The sequence below is a fragment of the Chlamydotis macqueenii genome, chromosome W, assembly GCF_036417535.1.
Source record: "Chlamydotis macqueenii isolate bChlMac1 chromosome W, bChlMac1.mat, whole genome shotgun sequence".
Taxonomy (NCBI): Eukaryota; Metazoa; Chordata; class Aves; order Otidiformes; family Otididae; genus Chlamydotis; species Chlamydotis macqueenii.
The window spans coordinates 13,708,768-13,729,062 of NC_141592.1; the positions used below are offsets into that span (position 1 = coordinate 13,708,768).

A 20,295-nucleotide genomic window follows, 5' to 3' on the forward strand; every position below is an offset into this window, starting at 1 on the left:
AAACCAAAACAAACCACAAACCTCTTCTATGGTGAACCCATCAGGAAGGGGAATCTAAGTCCCCATCTGGCTGTATTCCCCCAGCACCACTCAGCCCCCAAAAGCCAGTACAAAATTTGCAGTGGATCCCTTCTACCATTGCACATGACTTCTCAGAAATGTAGAAGGCATCTAATAGAGCACGGTCTGATTTATACTTAGAGTAGGGCAACTTTAACAGCAGCAGGAGCATGGGTGTAAATCTCCAGAAACAGAAAAAGCAGCTGCATAGTCCTGGTCCTCTGAATTTGCTCTGCTCTAAACGCCACTGTATAAGAATGAGGCTTTATGGTAAAAAAGAGGGATGTCCTTCTGCCAGATAGGATGGATTTCTAAGGGTGCAGCACTATAAATAATCATTCAACCCTTTTTGCACATGCCTCATGCAACCCATGATAAGCCACACAAAAGGTATCAAGAAGACCATGAAGATGATCAGAGGGCTGGAGCACCCTATGAGGACAGGCTGAGCGAGTTGGGGCTGTTCAGCCTGGAGAAGAGAAGGCTCCGGGGAGACCTTATAGTGGCCTTCCAGTACCTGAAGGGGGCCTACAGGAAAGATGGGGAGAGACTGTTCAGTAGGGCCTGTTGCGACAGGACAAGGGGTAATGGTTTTAAAATAGAGGGAGGTAGATTCAAACTGGACATAAGGAAAAAATTGTTTACACTGAGGGTTGTAGAGCACTGGCACAGGTTGCCCAGAGAGGTGGTGGATGCCCCATCCCTGGAAACATTCAAGGCCAGGTTGGACGGGGCTCTGAGCAACCTGATCTGGTTGGAGATGTCCCTGCTCCTTGCAGGGGGGTTGGACCAGATGGCCTTTAAAGATCCCTTCCAACTCAAACCATTCTGTGATTCTATGAAGATCTGGTGGGTTGAATCAGAAGTGGAGGCTGCCATGCACTATCATTCATCACTACTTTCCAAAAGGTGGAGCCTTCCCTGTTTGCATGCACACCAGGCCCCCCTGGATGAATACACTCTCATCCTGCCATCTGACCCTACACACCGAGGGACTATGCATGCAAATACCTCCTCCTCGCCATGCACTTTGCACGGGTGAGTTGTGGGGACAGTTGCTGTATGGCAGGGGATGACGCCACGCTTACTCCTGCCCCATGCAAACAATCCACTCCTAAGATCTCCTGCCCATCTCGAGTCCAGTCCAACACCAAATAAATACAAATATCCTTGGAGGCAAGCAGGGATGGATGGCAGTGAAGCACATGGGTGCCTCCACAATCCAGTTTATTAATTTCTCATTATTGTCAATTCTTGCTGTTCTGTCTGCAGAGCAGAAATCCACCTCTAGCATCCCTGCTGATGTCCTAAATGACCTTCATCTCTCTTTGACCTTCATCAAGGGCAGGCTGCACCTCTGCTCTTTAGGAGCATTTGAGTTGGAAGGCATTGGAGAAAGCCCCGTGTGAGAATAAAAAGAGGAGGCTGCTTGTGAAGATGCATGCTGAAACGAGAAAATGAAATGAATGTTCAGTCCTAAAGCAGAAAACTCCTGCCATAAAGTAGATTTTGAGGAAAAAAAAAGAAACAGTTGTGCACTGCCCTGCTTTGCTAAACAGGCAGATGGGACCTGTATTTCTCTTCTGAAACTTTAATGGGAATAATATGATTCTACTGCAAGCATATTTTATATGTCTGGCGAATAAAGATGAAGAGAAGGGCATAATTTATAGAACTGTGAAACACAGAGGATAGCTTTCTGGCTGCAATGTTTCTTTATTTTCTCGCTATTCCTTTTATTCTACCTTTTGCTTCTACGCTTGTGAAAGGCGATGGATGGGCAGCAGAGACAGAAATCTTCCTTTTATAGTCACAGGGCAAGTACCGCATTAGCAACTGCAGCTGCACCTCCTCTGAACAAGAACAATCCTGAGACTAAAACAAAGGGCTTCAGTGTATCCTCAGGCTTTCTACAGTGTTTTCCTGCTCCTACAGCCATCTCACCTCTCAGTCATTAACAGACTTCACGCTTTTAAACAGGAAGGCTGGTTCAAGTCTTGCCGTAGTCAGCAACACAACACATGGCCAAGACCATACCTCATCTGATCCTCCAGACTCTACATCTCCAGACACAGTGTGCTCCTCACCCTTTGAGCTCTGCCAAGACCCTGGCACTTCCCGTCCATGCCACCTTGCTAGGAAGCAAGCACCACTTGTGTTTGGCTGGAAAGTCACCTTGTAGAAAAAGATCTGCTGGTCCTGGTGGCCAACGAGGTGCCCAGGAGTCAGCAGCATGTCCTTGCACTGTGGCCAGACAGACACTGAGTTGCATTCAGAAAACTTCCCCTCTATTTGTCACTTGTGAGACCACAGCCAGAGCGCTGTGTCCAATTTTTTACAGTGAGGGTGGTGGAACACTGGAACAGGTTGCCCAGAGAGGTGGTGGATGTGTCATCCCTGGAAACATTCAAGGCCAGGTTGGATGGGGCTCTGAGCAACCTGATCTTGTTGGAGATGTCCCTGCTCCTTGCAGGGGGGTTGGATTAGATGGCCTTTAAAGGTCCCTTCCAACCCTAACCATTCTGTGATTCTATGAATTTGGGCTCTCCAGACAGCCATTGTCATAATGGAAGTACACCAAGATGGTTAGGGAGTACACATGGTAAGAACAGAGGTTTGTTCAGCCCAGATGTCGTAGTTCAGCCCCGATCGGGACCAGACTATGCAGTCTCTCTCTCACTCCCCCCGCCCTCCGAGAGAATAGGAGGACATGATATAAGGAAAAAAAGGCTCAAGGTTTGAGATAAGGACGGGGAGAAATCTTTAAAGTTACCATTATGGGCAAAACAGACTCGACTTGGGGAAAAACACTCATTTATTTCTAAAATTAGCAGGAGAATGAGACAGGGAACAAGATAACCTCCCCCCACCCCTCCCTCTTCCTGGGCTTAACATTATCTATACTACCTCCCCTCCCGAGCAGCACAGGGGGGGGAAAAGGGAATGGGGGTCGCGGTCAGTTCATCATGAGTTGTTTTACGCCGCTGTATCATCGTCGGGGGAAGAACTCCTCACATTCCTCCTCTGCTCCATCGTGGGGTCCTTCCCACGGGCCACAGTCCTTCGTGAAACTGCTCCGGCGTGGGTCATCTCTTCCACGGGGTGCAGTCCCTCTAGAACAGCTGTCCCAGCGGGCCCTCCATGGGCCACAGCCTCCTTCAGGCCTCCACCTGCTCCAGCGTGGGGTCCTCCACGGGCTGCAGGTGGATCTCTGCCCCTCCATGGACCTCCATGGGCTGCAGGGGGACAACCCGCTCCACCATGGTCTTCACCACGAGTTGCAGAGGAATCTTGGCCAGGAGCCATGTTACTCCTCCCCCTCCTTCTGAACTGACCTTGGCGTCTGCAGCCGTTCCTCACAACAGGCTGGCAGACGCCTCTCAGGATCCTTTTTACATCTTATTCACTTCTCATCTCCTCTCCACTTCTTGCAGCCGGGCCGGGCCGAGTTGGGCCCAGTCGGCTGCCTGGCGGGAGGCCAGAGGGTGAGGCCTGCAAGTCCCACGAGGCTCGCGCCTCCCCCTCTCTGCCCCCCACTCAGCTGCTTCACACGTCTCCTCCTCTTTTTCTGTTTTCCCCTTCTTAAATACGTTATCGCAGAGGCGTTATCAGGGACGTTCTGCTGCCAATTGGCTCGGCCTTGGCCAGCAGCAGTTCCGCCCTAGGCCCGGCCGAGTCCACTGAACAAAGGGGAGCGACTTCTAGCAGTTTCCTACAGAAGCTACCACCTTAGGCCCCCCCTCACTAACAAAACCAGAACACCAGAGAAGAAAGGATTAAGGGGGAATCTAATTTTTTTATCTACCTACCTAATGCATAATTATAGAAAAGATGGAGTCAGACTCTACTCAGAGCACAAGAAGCTATGGACAGAAGTTGCAGCAAAGGAAGTTTAGATCAGATGTAAGAAAAACATTTTTTATTAAGAAGACGGTCAAGCCTTGAACCATGAAGCTAGTGAGATGCTGGGATTTGTATCCTTGGAGACACACCAAACTCACCCACAGAAAGCCATGAGCCTGACCAAGAGTGGGAAGTTGAATCAGGAGCTTCCAAGGGTCCCTGCCACCAAACCCATTCTCTGATTCCATACTCCGGTTTTGCAGATAGGGAGCCAAGGCGCAAAGGAAGATGAAATAATACAACCACAGGCATGCAGGGGACCTGCACCTGAGGTCACATCTCCAGAGAGCAACCTAAAGCCTTCCCCTCATTGCTTTTGGATAAATTAAACATGTCCCCATAGTCGCATGCGTGCCAGGCTTTCTGGGGTTCTCTCTCTTCTTGCTTCCCCGGTAGAAGGTAGCACTTCTCTAGCTGCAAAATTCTTTGGATTTTTTTTTTTTTCATCTTCAGGGTCAATTCAGCAACTCATCTTTCTGCTAAGACTGTCAGCAAAAGTGTCAACTGTGTGACTGGTTTCTGTGATGTGGCATCATGCGCACCAAGACTTGGACCAAGACTACGCAGCCCACATAAGCCACCAACCAGCCCACACTTGGCAAAAACTGAAGACCGTATCAGCCATGCCTTCATGAATTCTGGCTTTGGGCCATTTTTCTCCAACCCTCTGAGCAGCCTCAATATAAATCTTGCTCTTCTTTCACTAGTCTTTGCCATGACAAAACAATCACTTGGCTCCCCATGCCACACTCTTGTTGGGTGTTTGTCAGAGATGTGTCAGTGGAAAAATGAACTCTATAACCTGGCAAGAAAGGAGAGCAATTCTTCATAAAACCAACCACTGTTGCCCTTTCTCAGCTCACACGTTTGCTGCAGGAGGAATTCAAGTCCTTGTGAAATCACTATGAACATTTACCTGCATGAGGAACAAATCCATATTCTTCCCTCGCAGGGAATAAGCAAGAAAACTTTGCCCAGATAAGACTTTTGCTTCCCCTCCAATTCCAGCACTCTTGTGCCTAAAAATCTCCATGAAACGTGTGTGCACGTGCACACATCCTTTATCCAGAGCTAAATTTACTCTTTAGAAAGAAATCTGCCTGTCCCATTGAAGTCAGAAAGAAGGAAGAAATTTTTTACAGTGTGGATGGTGAAGCACTGGCACAGGTTGCCCAGAGAGGTGGTGGAAGCCCCATCCCTGGAAACATTCAAGGCCAGGTTAGACGGGGCTATGAGCAACCTGATCTAGTCAGAGATGTCCCTGCTCCTTGCAGGGAGGTTGGACCAGATGGCCTTTAAAGGTCCCTTCCAACCCAAACCATCCTGTGATTCTGTGATAAGTCAGTTGAGTCCTCCCATTCATCCCAGCAAAGCTATGACTCCTGGCAAACTGAGAAAACCATTCCCTGAATTAGTAAAATTGAAGATCTGTAGTAATTTTTAAGTACTACTGTCGTAGTTCAGCCCCGATCAGGACCAGACTACGCAGTCTGTCTCTCGCTCCCCCCACCCTCTGAGAGAATAGGAGGAGATGATATAAGAAAAACAGCTCAAGGTTTGAGATAAGGACGGGGAGAAATCCTTAAAGTTACCGTCACGGGCAAAACAGACTCGACTTGGGGAAAACTATTCATTTATTTCTAAAATTAGCAGGAGAATGAGACAGGGAACAAGATAACCTCCACCCACCCCTCCCTCTTCCTGGGCTTAACATTATCTATACTACCTTCCCCTCCCAAGCGGCACGGGGGGGGGAAAAGGGAATGAGGGTCGCGGTCAGTTCATCACGAGTTGTTTTACGCCGCTGTATCATCGTCAGGGGAAGAACTCCTCACATTCCTCCTCTGCTCCAGCGTGGGGTCCCTCCCACGGGCCACAGTCCTTCGTGAAACTGCTCCGGCGTGGGTCATCTCTTCCACGGGGTGCAGTCCCTCTAGAACAGCTGTCCCAGCGGGCCCTCCATGGGCCACAGCCTCCTTCAGGCCTCCACCTGCTCCGGCGTGGGGTCCTCCACGGGCTGCAGGTGGATCTCTGCCCCTCCGTGGACCTCCATGGGCTGCAGGGGGACAACCCGCTCCACCATGGTCTTCACCACGAGTTGCAGAGGAATCTTGGCCAGGAGCCATGTTACTCCTCCCCCTCCTTCTTCACTGACCTTGGCGTCTGCAGCCGTTCCTCACAACAGGCTGGCAGACGCCTCTCAGGATCCTTTTTACATATTATTCACTTCTCATCTCCTCTCCACTTCTTGCAGCCAGGCCGGGCCGAGTTGGGCCCAGTCGGCTGCCCGGCAGGAGGCCAGAGGGTGAGGCCTGCAAGGCCCATGAGGCTCACGCCTCCCCCTCAGCTGCTTCACATCTCCCCCTCTTATGTCCTGTTTTCCCCTACTTAAATACGTTATCGCAGAGGCGTTATCACGGGACATTCTGCTACCAACTGGCTTGGCCCTGGCCAGCAGCGGGTCCGCCCTAGGCCCGGCCGAGTCCACTGAACAAAGGGGAGCGACTTCTAGCAGTTTCCTACAGAAGCTACCACCTTAGGCCCCCCCTCACTAACAAAACCAGAACAACTACCTAAATGCTCTTTTTCACTGGCTGAAACCTCTTTTATTGAATTATCCCAAACTCTGACTTTAGAGCATCGCTAGAGCCTGCAGACAGGATGCTGAGACCCCACTGCGTGCTGGATGGTGATCCCCAACGACCACCCATGGGGAGACCATGAGGCCAACAGAGAAGACAGCGGGGTTAGACATGATGTGGATTCAGCTCAGGAAGGTCACACAGTTATTATACCATTAGCACAGCACTCTGGTTTTATTTAGTGAGGAGGGTCTACAGTGGCAGCTTCTGTAAGAAGCTGCTAGAAGTTGCTCCCCTTTTGTCCAGTGGACTCAGCCGGGCCTGAGATCCCGAGTGTTTAGTACTTTTCTCTGTTCAGCTTTGACCTTACAAGTTCCCTTAACCTTCTCCTGGCAGCTTCCTAACGGGCAAATAAATCTCTGGAGAGTATCTTAAATTCTTTTTTAGAATCATAGAATCATAGAATCATAGAATCACATGGTTGGATGGGACCTATAAGATCATCTAGTCCAACCGTCTTCCCACTACCATTGCTGCCACAGCTACTAAACCATATCCTGTAGCTTCTCATCAAGCCGCCTCTTGAACACTGCCAGGGACGGAGACTCCACCACCTCCCTGGGCAGGCCGTTCCAGTGCCTTACCACTCTTTGAGAGAAAAAGTTTTTCCTCAAGTCCAATCTAAACCTCCTCTGGTACAACTTGTGGCCATTTCCTCGGGTCCTGCTTGTTGCCTGGAAGAAGAGGCCAAACCCCTGTTCATCACAACCTGCCTTCAGGAAGCTATAGAGTGCAATGAGGTCTCCCCTGAGCCTCCTCTTCTTCAGACTAAACAATCCCAACTCTCTCAGCCGCTCCTCATAAGACTTGTGCTCCAGACCCCTCACCAGCTTTATTGCCCTTCTCTGGACACGTTCCAGGGCTTCAATGTCTTTCTTGTAGTGAGGGGCCCAAAACTGAACACAATACTCAAGGTGCGGCCTCACCAGTGCCGAATACAGGGGGATGATTACCTCCCTGCTCCTGCTGGCCACACTATTTCTAATGCAGGCCAGGATGCCGTTGGCCCTCTTGGCCACCTGGGCACACTGTCGGCTCATGTTCAGCTGAGCATCAACCAACACCCCCAGGTCCCTTTCCTCTTCACAGTCCTCCAGCCACTCAGCTCCGAGCCTATAGCGCTGCATGGGGTTATTGTGGCCAAAGTGCAGGACCCGACACTTGGCCTTGTTGAACCTCATGCCATTCAGCTCAGCCCAGTGATCCAGCCTATCCAGATCCCTCTGAAGGGCCTCCCTACCCTCAGGCAGATCAACACCGCCACCCAACTTGGTGTCATCTGCAAACTTACTTGTATCACAGACTGTATCAGTGTGATAATAAGATCAGCCTTCAGACTCCCCATTAAGTCACAGAAGGTGTGGTCATCAGTCATGCTTTTCCCAGTCTTAATTGTCAGATAGACAGTTGTCCTGGTTCTGGCTAGGATAGAGTTAATATTCACCTGAGCTGGGTGGAGAAGTGGAGCTGATGGCCCCTATGGCTGGGGCACCCAGCTGGGATAGTTAACTAATTAGCCAACAGCTGGGGTTAATTTACCCAAATGAGCCAAAGGGCCATTTCATCCCATGTGACATCATGCTCAGTATATCAGTGAGGAGGGTGGTGAATGGAGTCTTTTGCTGATCTGTGGGAAGAAACTGAGTGTTGGGCTTTGTTGTGAGCCATTGTACTGTATTGGTTTTCTATCACTGTTTTGTTTTCTTCTGTTATCTCTCAATTTTTTTTGTGGTTTTTTTTTTTTGTTTCATCTCAACCCATGTGTTTTTGCTGCCTTTTGTTTACTAGTTCTCCTTTCTGTCCCACTGGAGGGTGGGGGGAGTGAGAGAAAGACTGTGTAGTCTGGTCCTGTTCAGGGCTGAACTACAACACTTTAAGTGGGAAGTCCATCTAATGAGCCCAATCATTAAAACATCCCTAAGCCATCCAAAGGGTGTGGGCATTATACAATCATTCGCCCACACCCAGAGCCTCTGACGACAATTAACATTCAGCCCCGCATAAGAATTGGTAAATACTGTATCTCAAACCAGAAAATGTCAACATTTTCTCTACACATGAAAAAACCCCTGAAGATGTGTCTTAACATGAACATCACTCTGGGCAGATCTGCACCATCGCAGCGCATGGTGATTATTTTCTGCCCTTCCATTGGAAGAAGTCAGGGTAAAAGCAATAGCAGTTATATTTTGAGTTATACTAAGCATGAATTTTTTAGTTTTCATCATTTCTCCCTTAAAAAAAAACCAAACAAATGGAGATGATGGAAAAATCTAAATGTATAATTACATTTTGAGAACTACAAAGTCATGCGCGGTGCTTTATAGATAATAAAATGACAAGATCTCATCGTGCTCAAGTTTATTTTCATAGTCGTAAATCTACCTCTGGTAGAGTTGTCGGGAAAAGATTTTACTATTGAGTAATAATGGAAACAAAATACCACTTATTAAAGGGAAACAGCAGCAAGAACTCATCTGATGTTGAAAGACAACAGAGAAAATCAGTTTGTTATTAGGAGATAGCAGAAATAACTCTTTTTTTCCCAGTCCAAGATACCAGTAGCGAGACCAGTTGGTTATTAGCAGAGATCCTACTTTTTTTTTCCTAAACCACAGTGCAGTTGCCATGATGCTCACAAAAACAATTAAAGATGCAGCTCCAGGGTTGCACCTCCAACTGCCAGCGTATCTTAGAGGAAAAACAAAAAAGCACCAAATTGAGAGTGTTTCCACACCTATTCCTGATCATTTCTGAGGTCAGGAAATTCAATTTGTTTTTCCAACATAAATTCACCCGTGGATTTAAAAAAAAAAAAAAAAACCAAAAACCAACAGCAAGGAGCAATGAAGATTATGATAAATCTACCTTCTGGGTAGAGCTGATGCTACTGGCTTTGTATCTCTGTGAAGGATGGAGCTAGTAGAGTTGCCATATACCTGCCTAAAACAGGGAGGCTGAAAGCCTTCCAGAGGGACAAGTGGTGCTCCTGAGGAGGAATGCTTGTTGCAGTATTAATGAGGGAGGAGATGGGACTGCCAGGGAGAAATGAAATATATCTTCCTGTCTGACACAGAGGGGACAGTTTGGATAGCTCAAGAACAAGGGGGATTATGCTGGATGTTGCTATTTGCCTTCAGGGCAGTCAGTCAGGGCAGATCAGATGTTTGTATGGATAAGAAAGTTCTGCTTGAATTTCTGAATCCTGATTGTGGGCAGGAGAAGGGACGGATTTTAATTCTCCAGCTGTAGATCCGAATAACAGGAGCAAAGCATAATCCTACCAGCATACGTACAGGCACGGAAAGAAAAATATCCACTACTGTTGTTTGCTGATGACAGCTTGGAGCATCTTCAAATGAGACTAAGTTTCTACTGTGCAAGGTGTAGGGTTCATTATTACTATTACTATTACTATTACTAATTGCAGTGGCCATTTCTACTGCACCAACTACAAACGGGATGCTCATCCCTCTGTAGGCACTGTATAAGCAAGACCAAAGGAGGAGTAATCTGTCCCTAAATGTTTGTGCTCCAAATAAACAACTGGAGAAAAAAAAGGAGATTATTCTGTTTGTACAGATGAGGAACAGAGATGCCTGGTGATTTGCTAAAGGCCATGGAGGAAACCCATGGTAGAGCCAAAATTTGGAGTTAGCTCTTCCAAATCCCAACTCACTATCTATTCTAGATGATCAGCCTGAGCTGGCTCCTGCCTAAGGCTCAGGTTTATCCCTAGACTAGAGGCAGCCTAAAGCTCAGAGAGGCTCCAGATCGAGGGTCACCACGTAGGCTTCCCATGCCAGGTGGTTGCCACATGCTGAACCTTGTGCCCAAACCTCGTGGTCAGTGGCACCAGCCCGGCAGCCTGGTTGGCTCAGCCCATCAACAGCAGCGTTTTGGCATCCAGCAAAGCCGGAGGATTTTAGTTTGCACCGGGACAGCGTAAATCACCCAAAGGAGCTGAGATGGCAGGGCTTGGGCTGGTGGCATTGCCGGGAGCTCGGCATTGGGATCTGGAGCACGAGTCTTATGAGGAGCAGCTGAGGGAACTGGGATTGCTTAGTCTGGAGAAGAGGAGGCTGAGGGGAGACCTCATTGCTCTCTACAACTACCTGAAAGGAGGTTGTAGGGAGGCAAGTGTTGGTCTCTTCTCCCAAATAACTTGTGATAGGACAAGAGGTAATGGCCTCAAGTTGCGGCAGGGAAGGTTTAGATTGGATATTAGGAAACACTTCTTTACTGAAAGAGTGATCAGGCACTGGAACAGACTGCCCAGGGAAGTGGTGGAGTCACCATCCCTGGAGGTGTTCAAAGAATGTGTAGATGTGGCACTTTGGGACATGGTTTATTATGCATGGTGGTGTTAGGTTGATGGTTGGACTTGATGATCTTGGAGGTCTTTTCCAACCTTAAGATTCTATGATTCTATGATTCCCATAGCTCATCTGGGATTTTCGCTGAAGAAAAGCAAAATTTGGGCACGAAGGAAAAGTGGGTTTCCATGGAGGGCTGGAGGAGAGCTCCCAAGGGAAAAAATAGGGATAGTCAGGGAATGACAGCTCGTTGCATCCAGCATCCAGCCTGGCAGGGTGCTGGGGGAAGGAAAAGGCAGGGAGGGCTTTCGAGGCACCAGGGATGCTCAAAAAAAAGGCACCATCAGCAGCAAAGGGAGGTTTTTCAAAACATAAACAGTTCTGGGAAGAAACGAGAACGGTGCGCGAGCTAAAAATAAGCAGCAGCAAGTAAAAAAAGGATTAAAGGAACCCGAAAGAAATAGCAAACAGCAAATTGCAGGGAATTGTTCAGCAAACAATAAAAGGCTCCTCACCATCTCCCTGCAACAGGTGGGTGGCACCGTGAGAAAGCAACCCACGACAAATGATAGCTGCAACAGGGGAGATGGGGTAGGGGAGAAAATTCTGACCTGGCAGATTTGTTAAGTGGTTATTTTCCTTCTGTCTTTGCTGAAGACAAAGAGGAGGTAAAGCTCCCCAAGACAGAGATTGCATTTCACTCCGCGGTTGAGAAGGCTTTCGAGTGTCTGCAGATAGCGGCAAGAAATGGTCCTAAAAAGATTAGAGCTCTTAAGGTAGGGCAAAATACTATATCCAGACAACACACTCGAGTTTTGATGGCAGTGGGGAGATAATTGAGTGAAGCATTGTCTGCCGCCTTTAGGAAACTGAAAACTTAATTTGAAACAGCACAGACTAGAGCTGGGCTTTTCTCATGAGAAAGGCTTTATTCCTGCCCTTTAAGCATCACTTTCTATCCTTGGCATATATTTTCCATTCAGCGCTTTACCGCAACCAACCCAGGTTTAGGAAGGGTCTTCCGTGTTTTTAGAGTGATTTGGGTAGCTTGCCTTTGAGCATCTCCCCGGCTGTAATGTATTTCTTCTCGCTGCATCCCTCTGTCAGGCTATTATCCATATTTACGGATACCCAGCTGAGGGATACAGAAGCAAAGTGACTTCCTACAGATGCATAGGGAATGTGCTGGAAAAGCAACTCACCCTGGATTCCCCAAATCTCAATCCCCAGACCACCCCCCTGTCTCCATGCTTCCCACGTCAGCTTGCTGAGCTGGATGGGCCAATTCCCAGTGGGTGGAAACCAGCAGAGCTTCCACACAACTCGTTTTATACTGGGAGCAAGACCAAGCATCACGTCCAGTCTTAAATCATAGAATCACTGAGGTTGGAAAAGACCCTTAAGATCATCAAGTCCAATCATAAATCTAACACTGTCAAGGCCACCGCTAAACCATGTCTTGACTGGATAGGGGATTTTGTGCCCCCCTAAAAATGAGGCTGTTTGCTACAGACCCCACAGCGGCCGATGTGCCCCATGGGGGTTACCAGGACCCTCCCTGCATCACTTGGCTTGGGACAAGGACAAAACAGGGCACTGCCTTCCTGCCAGCCTCCTGGCTGCATCTGTCGGGGCTGGGGGGGACATCGCTCCTGTGTTGCCCCCACCAACCCCTCCACTGGCGAGTGACACCAAGGTGGCTCCCCCGTCCCCATCTCAGCTCCTGCATCCCCCAGCCGGGGACTTTCAGCTGCAGGGACAACCCCTTGACCTTGCCTGGGGATCTGTTACTAAGAATAAAATGCAGAGGGCTGCACTGCACTGGCGCACAGTGGAATAACTGCAGGGAAGTGGCTGCTGTCACCCAGCGACTACAGTAATTAGGTCCGGGTCATCCTGTAGCCAAGTTTCCCGTGCTATTATCCCCTTATTAATAGAAATCAAATCTACCTTTGCAGAGACAGCACTGCAAACCTGGAAATTATGTGGTGCAGGGCTGCAGGGAGGCATCCGCGGCATCTTTGCAACAGCCTCAGCCCTTCGCCACCCAAGGGACAGATCCTGGCAGAATCCATGGGATGCTGCTGCCCAAGTCGAGGCAACAGCTTCGGAGTCGGCACGATCCGCAGCGGCGCGGCACAGCGCAGAGCAGCGCAGCCAGGGGATTCCCGAAGCAGGGAAGCTCAGGGGGGAGCAGAGCGAGGCGCCAGGAGCCCGCAGCTCGCGCGAGAGCGGCTGACGAGACGTGAGCGGAGCCAGGGGGCACCGGCGGTCCGGCCCCTCTCCCCGTATAAAGCAGGGCCTAGGGAGCGCCAGCGACCCGGAGCGCGGCGAACAGGACGTGGCGCGGCAGTTTGCGCGGGAAGGGCGCGTCAGCGAGGGCGCCGCCCCGGGGCACTTGGTGTTTTACGACTCTCAGGGCAACATGGGCAACACCCGCCTGAGAACAAAGGCTGCAGCTCTGGCCGGGAGGCCTGCACCGGCTCCCCCTGCGGCGGTCGATGCCTCCGTGCAGACGGAGCAGCCGAGGGGGGAGGCTGCGGTGCAGAGCTCGGGCTGCAGGCAGTGCCTGGACCCTACTCCCGGGGCAGGGGCAGGGGCAGGGGCAGCGGCAGCCCTGACTGCAGAAGGTGTGCCCAGGTGGAGGAGCTCCTGGGGCAGGTGGCTGAGCTGCAGGAGGTGGTCAGGAGGCTGTGTGACATCAGGGAGACTGAGAGGGAGCTGGATACTTGGTTCCAGGCACAGTCTGCACCGGAACCGCAGCACCCAGTGAACCAAACCCCCCCACTGACACACGACATTAGCAAGGAGGCAGAAGATGCCACTGAATGGAAAGCTGCAAGGGCAAGGCGCAGGAGGAAGAAGCAGCAGCTTCCCCAGAACCCCGAGGTGCCCCTGCAGAACCGCTTTGCTGCTCTGCAGACTGAAGAAGTAAGACCCAGCACCTCGGGGGAGGCACGGGAGCCGTGCAAGGTAGCTTGACCGGCTCGCGTAATAACTAGCGCTACCAAGAAAAAGAGACGAGTGGTAGTAGTGGGTGACTCCCTCCTGAGAGGTACGGAGGCACCCATCTGCCGCCCCGATGCGCTCTCTAGGGAGGTATGCTGTCTCCCAGGGGCTCGTATCAGGGAGGTCACCGAGAGACTACCTAGCCTCATAGGGCCCACGGACTATTATCCACTGCTGGTGTTTCATGTGGGGGCCAGCGACACAGCCGGCAGCAGCCTGAGAAACATCAAAAGGGATTTCAGGGCTCTGGGTTCAACAGTCAAAGGCTCTGGGGCGCAGGTGGTATTCTCATCAATCCTCCATGTCGAAGGGCAGGGACCTGAAAGGGCCAGACATATCTGGCAGGTCAACTCGTGGCTCAGGGAGTGGTGCTACAGCCAGGGCTGTGGGTATCTCGACCATGGGGTGTGCTTTGAGAAGCCTGGGCTGCTAGGGGCGGATGGCATGCACCTAACAGAGAGGGGGAAGAGTGTGCTTGGACAAAGACTTGCCAGGCTCGTCCGGAGGGCTTTAAACTAGTGTTGCTGGGGGAGGGGGAGCACAGTTCAGCCCACTGCTGTCATCATGGTGCCAGTGCCAGCACCAAGAGTCCGGAAGCTGAGGAAGGATCACAGATAAGTGCGAGTGCACTTAAACTGCGGTCCAATAGCACCCCTGTTGCTCCAGCCAGCAAGTCGGCTTTGTTGGGGGCCCAGCTGAAGTGTCTCTATACCAATGCATGCAGCATGGGGAATAAACAGGAAGAGCTGGAGATGCGTGCACACGAGCAGGGCTACGACCTCGTTGGCATCACGGAGACGTGGTGGGATGACACATACGACTGGAGCGTCAACATGGAAGGGTATAGGCTTTTTAGAAAAGACAGGAAGGGGAGACGAGGAGGGGGTGTCGCTCTCTATCTCAGCAACCGGCTGGAGTGTGTGGAGCTCCGCCTGGGGATGGAGGAGGAGCCTATGGGTCAAGATTAGAGGACGGGGACGGACAGGGGACATTACGGTGGGGGTCTGTTACAGGCCGCCTGGCCAGGAGGACAGAGCAGATGAAGCGCTCTATAGGCAGATAGGAGCAGCCTCACAGTCACAGGCCCTGGTTCCCATGGGGGACTTCAACCACCCTGACATCTGTTGGAGAGACAACGCGGCAGGGCACAGGCAGTCCAGGAGGTTCCTGGAATGCGTGGACAACAACTTCCTCCTGCAGGCGACAGAGGAGCCGACAAGGAGGGGTGCCATGCTCGACCTTGTGCTCACCAACAGGGAGGGGCTGGTGGGGGATGTGAAACTAAAGAACAGCCTTGGCTGCAGCGACCATGAGATGGTGGAGTTCAAGATCCACGGGGCAGCGAGGAAACTACATGGCAAGCTCTCTGCCCTAGACTTCAGGAAGGCGGACTTCGGCCTCTTCAGGGACCTGATGGGCCAAGTGCCATGGGAGGCGGCCCTGGAGGGAAGAGGGGCCCAGGAAAGTTGGTCTATATTCAAGGAGCACCTCCTCCAAGCTCAGCAGAGGTGCATCCCGATGAACAACAAGTCGGGCAAAAAGGCCAGGAGGCCGGTGTGGATGAGCAAGGAGCTCCTGGACCAACTGAAAGTGAAAAAGGAAGCCTATAGAGGGTGGAAGCAGGGACAGGTAGCCTGGGAGGACTACAAAGAGGCTGCACGAGTGGCCATGGATAAGGTAAGGAAGGCCAAAGCCCTGGCAGAACTGAATCTGGCCAGGGATATAAAATGCAACAAGAAGAGCTTTTATAGGTACGTAGGGGACAAAAGAAAGTCCAGGGAAAATGTAGGCCCCCTCCGGAAGGGAACTGGTGTCCTGGTTACCCAGGACATGGAGAAGACTGAGGTGCTCAATGACTTTTTTGCCTCAGTCTTCACCGACAAGAGTTCCTGTCCCACCGCCCAAGCTGTAGAAGGTGCAAACAGGGACTCGAAGAGCAGGTTCGGGATCATCTGAGGAACCTAAAGGTGCACAAGTCCATGGGACCTGATAAGATCCATCCGCGGGTCCTGAGGGAACTGGCGGATGAAGTTGCCAAGCCACTGGCTATCGTATTTGAGAAGTCGTGGCGGTCTGGTGAGATCCCCGATGACTGGAAGAGAGGGAACATAACCCCAATTTTTAAAAAGGGGAATAAGGAAGACCCAGGTAACTACAGGCCGGTCAGCCTCACCTCTGTGCCTGGCAAGGTCATGGAGCAGATTCTCCTGGAAACCATGCTAAGGCACATGGAGAGCAAGGAGGTGGTTGGTGACAGCCAACATGGCTTCACCAAGGGCAGATCGTGCCTGACCAATTTGGTGGCCTTCTATGACAGGGTGACGGCATCGGTGGACAAGGGACGAGCAACTGACATCATCTACCTGGACTTGTGCAAAGCTTTTGACACTGTCCCGCACGACATCCTTCTCTCTAAACTAAAGAGACATGGGTTTGATGGACGGACCACTCGGTGGATAAGGAGTTGGCTGGATGGCCGCACTCAGAGAGTGGTGGTCAACGGCTCAATGTCCATGTGGAGACCAGTCATGAGTGGCGTCCCTCAGGGGTCCGTGCTGGGCCCGGCCCTGTTTGACACCTTTGTCGGCGACATGGACAGTGGGATAGAGTGCACCCTCAGCAAGTTCACCGATGACACCAAGTTGTGTGGTGCTGTCGACACGCTGGAAGGGAGGGATGCCATCCAGAGGGACCTTGACAGGCTGGAGAGGTGGGCCCGTGCCAAACTCATGAAGTTCAACCAGGCCAAGTGCAAGGTCCTGCACCTGGGTCATGGCAATCCCAGGCACAAATACAGGCTGGGTGGGGAATGGATTGAGAGCAGCCCTGAGGAGAAGGACTTGGGAGTGCTGGTGGATGAGAAGCTTAACATGAGCAGGCAATGCGCCCTTGCGGCCCAGAAGGCCAACCGCATCCTGGGCTGCATCAAGAGGAGCGTGGCCAGCAGGTCGAGGGAGGTGATTCTCCCCCTCTACTCTGCCCTGGTGAGACCCCACCTGGAGTCCTGTGTCCAGTTCTGGAGCCCCCAACACAAGAAGGACATGGACCAGTTGGAGAAGGTCCAGAGGAGGGCCACAAAAATGATCAGAGGGCTGGAGCACCTCTCCTATGAGGACAGGCTGAGAGAGTTGGGGCTGTTCAGCCTGGAGAAGAGGAGGCTCCGGGGAGACCTGATAGCGGTCTTCCAGTACCTCAAGGGGGCCTACAAGAAAGATGGGGAAAGGCTGTTTAGTAGGGCCTGTTGCAATAGGATGAGAGGTAATGGTTTTAAAATAGAGGGGGGTAGATTTAGATTAGAAATTAGGAAAAAATTTTTTACGATGCGAGTTATAGAACACTGGAACAGGTTGCCCAGAGAGGTGGTGGAGGCCCCATCCCTGGAAACGTTCAAGGCTAGGCTGGATGAGGCTCTGAGCAACCTGATCTAGTCGGGGATGTCCCTGCTCCTTGCAGGGGGGTTGGACTAGATGACCTTTGAAGGTCCCTTCCAACCCTAACCATTCTATGATTCTATGATTCTATGAAAATCCCAGCCGTTGTGGTGCAAAGTCCTTTGTAGGCATTGGAAAGGCGAATGTTAGACTCAGTCATGTGGGGATTGCCCTCACGGAGGCAGGCGAGTGAGATTTGGTCTATTAAATAATTCATCTCAGCAGCATCCCTGCAAGGTATGGCAGGGAGTATCAATTTCATCTCCCACGGAGAAAAATTGAAGGACAAAAGCTTGAATTTCCCCTCACCCACACGGGATGAGGTACAGCGGGGGCCAAGAGCTGAGCATCCGTGGATTTGGGGCTGGAAAATAACGTGGAACATCTTGGCTGGGAAGCTCCTGCCTGGGCACCGTGAGGAGTCAAAAGATGAAGGTAAAAGTAACAGCATCATTTTAAGGGGAATCAGCTCATGACGCCAGGGCTCTCCTTGCTGGATGATGTGAAAGCAAAGCGCTGATTTCTGAGAAACCCAAGGATGAGGTGAAAGTCTCCATGGGGTCTTGTATGACAGGACTTCCAGGTCAATACAGTAGCGTGGCTTTCCATGGCCAGGACTAGCACAAGTCCCTCTCCCCATCCCTGTCTTGTTCCAGGCTGAGTTTCCCTCTGAAGCTCAACTTGGAAACAGTGCTGGATAAAATGTGCCCCTGATCATGACTTTTTTATTGGGTAAGCAGAGATGATGGCACAAGGCGTGAGCCAGTATTAAAGGTGGAAGGTAGATCAGGCGCCTCCATCCAAAATGCAATCAACAATACAGAGAATGAGATCTGGCTTGGTACATTTATTTGTTAATGCAGGCAGATAAGAAATGCAGGTTTATGAAGGTCTTCAGGACCATCTGAATCTCCTCTCAAATTTGGGATTTGGTCTGAAGCTCTCCAGTGATGTTCCTTTCTACCTCCCCTCCCGATTCCTGGTAGGAAGCTTAGCAGATGGCCTCCCGCAATAACGATTTTAACCATCAACGTTGTTAATACTCTCAAGAGTGATGGGAAGAAATATCAGCTCATAGGATTTCCAAGCTTCCCCATTTTTTCTCCACCTCTTCTTCGCCCAGCTTTTAACGCTTCCCATTTCAATGGCAATTAATACCTGCCTTTCTGAAGATGAATCCTGCAGACTTGCAACCAAGTCCTCGCAGAGCCAAATTAGCACAGATGTGCTAGCGAGTGACGCAGATGGTTTCTCCTTCCCTTGAAACTTGAGACATTGCTTTTGCTCCACGCTGAGGTCTTTTGCAGGCTGGGATGTCAGGAGCACACCCCTCCCCATATGGCAAGCAAGAAGTCATCCCGGAAAGATTAAAGCAGAGAGAGGAGATCTAGGTTGCTGTCGTAGTTTAGCCCTGCTCGGGACCAAACTATGCAGTCTCTCTCTCACTCCCCTCACCCTATGAGGGAATAGGGAGAGATAATATAAGGAAAAAGGCTCGAGGTTTGAGATAAGGACAGGGAGAAAATCCTTAAAGTTACCGTTAAGGACAAAACAGACTCAACTTGGGGAAAACTATTCATTTATTACTACAAACAGCAGGAGAATGAGACAGAGAACAAGATAACCTCCCTCACCCCTCCCTCTTCCCAAGCTTAACATTACCTCTACTACCTTCCCCTCCCGAGCAGCACAGGGAGGGAAGAGGGAATGGGGGTTGTCGTCAGTTCATCATGCGTTGTTTCACACCGCTGCTTCATGGTCGGGGGAAGAACTCCTCACATTCCTCCCCTGCTCCATTGTGGAGTCCCACCCATGGGTCACAGTCCTTCATGAAACTGCTCCGGTGTGGGTCATCTCTTCCACGGAGTGCAGTCCCTCCAGAACAGCTGCCCCAGCGGGCCCTCCATGGGCCACAGCCTCCTTCAGGCATCCACCTCCCCCGGTGTGGGGTCCTCCACGGGCTCCAAGTGGATATCTGCTCCTCCGTGTGAGAGAAGGAGTTAAAGAAATCTTAATAGATATGGCATTGATTAATTATTGCTGTGCATCCTAAGGAATCAAGTTGATAAATAGTGCTTAATGTTTTGTTAACTACTTGCTTAATAATTTGCTAACCATTGTGCAAACTATTTGAAGCAGAAAGTCTTGCAATTCTTCACGAAAGACAGTTCCCGGTAAGGACTAGGGGGGGTCGCTTCAAGAACCAGCTAAAACCGACCCTGCAGCTTGAATGAAAGCCAAGGGATAACTGAGTTTGCGCAAGAACAAAAGGTTACTAGCGGTGACGAAGAGGAGTCACCTGCCTTCATCCCCACGACCCCCGACGACCACCACCAGGAGGCACTGCGCAAGCCCAGACAGGAGGAGTTTATGAAAATGACCCCTTGGGACTAATTTTAATACGAAGCAGGGATAGGTCATGCATATGTATAGGCGTATTGTGAAACTTTATGTATATGTAACATTTGGTTGTATAAATTTAAAGTGAGTTGCCACGTAAGGCGCGCACGGTTTTGGTGGGACTACCCCCCTGTGCTGCCCAGCGCTGAATAAACATACCTACTTTACAATCTTACAGATTGTGGAGTCCGTTTTCCGCACGTCAGTTTGGCGAGCCAGCCAGGAGGATCTCTGCTTGGCTGCGGGATCGACTGCGGAGCGGACGCCCCTAGGCGCGCCCCGAGCACTTTCCTCGGAGGAGCCTCCGCTGCCAGCCGCTCACCGCAGGAGTAGACAACAACCTCCTGAAGCCGCGGACCAAACGGTATGTTTAATGGTAGGGGCCTGTAAGTCGTACGCGTGGCTGGGGCAGCTGGTAAATCGCGCAGAGACGTCTGGCGTGCAGCATAGTCCCCGTTGGTTGGGTACCCAGGTTGGTTTGGGGCGCCAGAGGGGACTCGCTGACCGATAGAGCGGCCGCTAGCGATCTTGGGG

General features: G+C 50.9%; 1 protein-coding gene across 1 annotated transcript in view; it reads right to left on the reverse strand.

Moving 5' to 3' along the window:
* Positions 1-20,295, reverse strand: part of LOC147596578 (zinc finger and BTB domain-containing protein 7C-like) — a 110,961-nt gene that overhangs the window by 26,276 nt on the left and 64,390 nt on the right. The window contains exon 2 of the mRNA XM_086769684.1: positions 7,315-7,358. The gene's annotated coding sequence lies outside the window, so the exon portion shown is untranslated. The remainder of the gene's footprint in view (positions 1-7,314; positions 7,359-20,295) is intronic.